General features: G+C 37.1%; 1 protein-coding gene across 1 annotated transcript in view; it reads left to right on the plus strand.

The window, feature by feature from the left end:
* The window catches only part of LOC106869508 (uncharacterized), a 526190-nt gene that overhangs the window by 391744 nt on the left and 129086 nt on the right, over window positions 1-5360 (plus strand). The window lies entirely within an intron of this gene.

The raw sequence follows: 5360 nt of genomic DNA on the forward strand, positions 1-5360 counted from the left end.
GAGACTGCATATGGACTATTCAATAGCCACTTTTCTGCTGGATCTGTAGTATGGTAGTTCTTTCATTATAGAAGGAATTTACGATGACAATGACATGTAACAATTTCGTCATTAAGATATTGATGAAGATGATGATGATGATGATGATGATGATGATGATGATGATGATGATGCCGATGACGACAACGAAAACGATGACAACAGCAACAACTATAACTAACCTTATTGTCCCTCATCACAGCTTGACAACCGGTGTTGGCGTGTTTACGTCCACGGAACTTAGCGGTTCGGCCAATGTCCGATGTCCGAAATAAGTAAGAGATAAGATACATACATACATATGCATATGTGTGTATGTGTATGTGTGTGTGTGTGTGTGTGTGTGTGTGTGTGTTATGTGTGTGTGTATGTGTGTGTGTGTGTGTGTGTGAGTATTATGTGTGTGTGTGTGTGTGTGGGTTTGTAGGTAGGTAGGTAGGTAGGTAGGTAGGTAGGTAGGTAGGTAGGTAAGTAGGTTGGTCGGTAGGTATGCATATTGGAAATTTCCATCTGGTTCGTTTACTGTATTACTTCCCTACTCGTCTCTGTGCGTTCATCTTGAAATCATTCTTGTTATTGTTCCCCGCTCTGTTTTATTCTTACATCTACAGACCATACAATATGGATCCAACTCATACACTTCCCCGCACTTTATTTTATTAGATATAATCAGTTCATTTTATTTTAGTTACTTGTTATTTTATTGCCCCTAATTCTTACACCCACATACATTTCGCGTAGATATAAGAGTACAAACACGGTTTTACATTCTCGTCCAATGTTTGAGCGCCATCAAAATATGTGTACGTATACACATTTCTGTTTTTTTTTCTTGCTTTACTCTTCCTGTCCTTCTTTCTTTTTCTTTTCTTCATTCATTCTGTCTTTCACTCCCTCTCCCCCCTTACCCCTCTCTCTTTCTCTCTCTGTTTGTTTCATCACACGCATACGTATATATGGCAAGATATATAAACCCAAGATGGATCGAGCGAAATTCTTGTTTTGCTTTGTACAACGTGTTATCCCCCCTACCCCCAATTGCTTTCTTACCATGTTCTTATCTTTCATTTTCTCTATTCTTCTCATTTATTCTTTATGTTGCTTGTCTCCGCCTACTCACATACAGGTCTGTCTCTCTCTTTCTCTCATCTCTCTCGTTCTCTCTCACTTTTCCGCACTTTCTCTCACTCTCTTACAACTTGGCATTCTCCATAACTTATTACAATGTATCCACACCTAGCACTCACATAATCTCGCACACACACATATTTCAAACGTCACAAGCGCGTCGCATACACACAAAAACACATGTACACTGAACGAGATTCATAGACTCACTCTGCTACTCCGTCATTCAATCACGCAATCTTTTCCGTTTTCCTATCTCACTATGTTATACGCACACACTGGTTCTGCCCAAGGACGTATTATTTCTATCACACCTTCTCTCCCCTCTCTCTCTCTCTATGTATTTTTTGTTATTTCTGTCTGCCATCCACACACAATTTCTTCTCCATTATCCTGTCTAAGTTTATCTCCTTAACTCCCTTTGTCTCCCTCTCTCGGTGCCTCACACTCAATTATTTTGACCACTTCTCTTAACGACTCGTTATTCACATCAACGTTGTTGGCAAACACTGCCAAAGTTTGTCTGCAAAGAAATAGAGTCATGTTTTAACTGTGGTCATGAATTTTGCTGAATCATAAAAGAATCACGGTCAGTAAACATGAATATTGCTACATTTCCTTGATAGTTGTTCGGGAACGTTTATGGGAAGTCTGTGTAGTTAACCGTCCAACAGAGAATTTTCTACTAATATTAGCGTTAAAATCGACTGCGACGAAAACAATAATGACTAAGGTGTTGGTGGCACTGTTGGTTGTGGTGGTTGCAATGGTGGTGGTAATAATAATTTGAAGGACTTATATGAATGCTGTTCAATGACTATACAGTAAATACTGATGACAGTGAAGAAAAGATGATGCCAAAAGCAATAATGTATGATAATAATAATAATAATAATAATAATAATAATAATAATAACAACAACAACAACAACAACAATAATAATAATAATGATAATAATAATAATAATAATCCTTTCTACTATAGGCACAAGGCCTGAAATTTGTGGGAGGAGGATAATCGATTTCATTGACCCCAGTGCGCAATTGGAACTTATTTCATCGACTCCGACATGATGAAAGGCAAAATCGACCTCGGCAGAATTTGAACTCAAAATGTTAGCACGGGTGAAATAGCGCTGAGCTTTTTGCCTGACACGCAAACAAATCCGCTCGGTCGACGCATTAACAAAAGCAACAGCAACAATAACAACCACAACGATGATGACAACAACAACAACAATTACATTGATAATAATAATAGTGACAATTGCATCTGTCACAAACCCTTAAAGATTTAAGGGATGGTGTATTTCATTAGATTGACCACTGTACGTATTTCAAGGATAATCATATCAGAGTTCCAGAAAGAAAAAAAAAGCGAGAATAACCGAAATACTGCTGAATGGAGTTGAATTTATAACAGATGGAGGCGCAAATGTTTAAATTCCATTACTTTTATTCTGTCTCGTCATCTGTCTTGCCTCCAGTAATATGGATGAGACGTTGATGATAATCAAGATTTTATCCTTTGGCGAATTTAAGTATATCAGTATAATCAACGGAATTTGCCATATTATGCACCGCGTTCATGTTATATTGATAGAGAAGTTTTATAAAGTAAATAATATATCTCCCTCCAACTGTGGTGTTTTCATTCATAATATAATTATATGCGTCAAAGGATTGGTAAACAGTCAGAGCTCTCGAAAAATACCTTGCAGTATTTGTTTCGGCTCATTAGGTTTCAAAATCACTTCACGCTGATGCCGGCTATGCCTCTTATCCTTTCAAGGTCAACAAAATGAAGTACCAACTAAGATATAATGTTAGTATGGTTATCTGTTCTCCTCCACATGAATTACAGGACTTGCGCATATATATATATATATACACATATATCTACACACACACATACACTCACACACACACACACACATACACACATATATGTAACTGATGATATAAGCAATTTCCGAGTCACTTTATCTCTTTTGAAATACAAGAACATATACGAGTAGAACATAGTCCATTACATTATGTAAGAAAGCGATAGTATCTATAATGTTGAGATATTTGATCTTCAAGGTTCATGATCTGCAGGAGTATCGATTTCGGAGCTTAGGCCCCAGTAAGTTAAAACCAAGAGCGAATCACTGAAGGTCCTCGACTCACGGGCCAGATGCCAAAAATGGCAGGAACGTTGGAACTGGTGTATTGCTGCGCAAGCTGACTATTTCGAAAAGGATGACGTTAAAAGTTAGATAAATAAGTTATCATTTTATTTAACATAACTAGTCCGAGAACGTTTTGATAACACCTCGTCTTCCAGCGCCAGACCTGACTATGAAGGCACAATATCCTCACTATTTGAAAATGAGGGGAATTTCGCAAAAAATCCTTAGTACGATCACCGTACATGTTTACACTTTAGTTCCTGCAAATCCAATTTATATTTTGCGTAACCTGCAAGAATAGAATAATATAGGAGGTGAGTCTGATGTTGTTGAAAACCAGAGTAATGATGAGCGGTAGGAAGAGGAGGGTATTAATAAGGATGAAGAAACAACGAAGTTATAAACATGAATTTGTTGCAATATCATTCTAAATGAAATGCGAAATAGTAAAAGCAGTTGCTACTAGTAAATGTGTGCAGATGAATATTATAAATTTTATATATCACGAAAGTTTTATTTGGAGTCGATCTATGAGTACTAACTATAAAAGTAATAGCTCTGTTATTAATATTTTAACATAAGCTATGTCTTATCAGTATAGTATATTATTAACATTTAGTACAGCTGAAAGTTTTGGACAAAGTTAAGTTCAAAAATTATGGACAACATCGTTTTTACCAAACATACAAACAAACAGATCATATATAATAGAACGAAATTTTCTTTTCACCATGTTTGTTTAAGAAAACTTTAAATTTCACGAACATTTTCAACAAAATATTTATCAAAAGGAAATATACTACAAGACGATATATTATATATTGTATTTCAATGAGATTTTATAGAATAGCTTTGTTGAATAACATACACGCAAGTAAACACACTCACACACATGCGCGCGCGCACACACACACACACACACACAGTGAAACAGTATCGCAATTACACACAGACAAGACCATACAGATACGCAACTACCTATACATTCGCACAGACGTAATTAATATATGAAAATGGAGAAAAATAAAACGGAGTGTAACCAGTAAATAATACATAACTGCAACCCAATATATCTATGTATACAAATATTTTTTTACATCTATTGATTTGAAACTCTTATGCACAGCTGTATAGAAACAGACATTCACACAAATACGCATGTAAATCATCAACCAACTCCTGCAGAGAAACAAGCACACACCTACACGCACACGCACAAGCGTGCATATGTGCATATAGACGTACACACAATCACACACACATATATGCACTTATATGTGTATGTGTATACATGTGTATGTGTGCACGCACACAAACTCACACACACACACTTACACACACACACGCACACATACACATATACTGTCACAGGCGTGTGGCTGTGTGGTAAGAAACTTGTTTCTCAGCCATATGGCACATTGGACAGTGTGTCTTCTAATATAGCCTCGGGCCTGCCAACGCCTTGTGAGTCGACTTGGTAGACGCAAAGTGAAAGCAGCCCATGTGTGTGTATGTGTGTGTGTGTGTGTGTGTGTGTGTGTGTGTGTGTGTGTCTTTCTGTGTCCCACCCCCGTCACCGCTTGACAATCGGTGCTGGTGCATTTACGTCCCAGTAAATTAGGAGTTCGAAAAGTCTGATAGAATAAGTACTAGGCTGAAAAAATAAGGGCTGGCGTTGATTTATTCGACTACAACTATTCAAGGTGGTGCTCCCGCATGGCTGCAGTGAAATTCTGTCTGTGGGTGTGTTTGTGGAGTTGTAACCTAACTCTTCCAACATCGGTTGATCAATTTTGATGTAACTTGACACGTGAGTATAACTCATGTCTCGAAACCTCATGGCATACTCAGATTGCTGAAAAAGTCGGTAATACGGCCCTGGAAGGGATCCTTATATATAGCCAAGGCAAATAACCCATTCATTTTCCTAAATTATTTGGTATAAATCAAATTGAGTATGCTTATTTCTTAGTATTTGAACTGTTAGAATTGTGTATGTATATATATATATATATATAT

Source organism: Octopus bimaculoides, chromosome 1 (assembly GCF_001194135.2).
Source record: "Octopus bimaculoides isolate UCB-OBI-ISO-001 chromosome 1, ASM119413v2, whole genome shotgun sequence".
Lineage (NCBI taxonomy): Eukaryota > Metazoa > Mollusca > Cephalopoda > Octopoda > Octopodidae > Octopus > Octopus bimaculoides.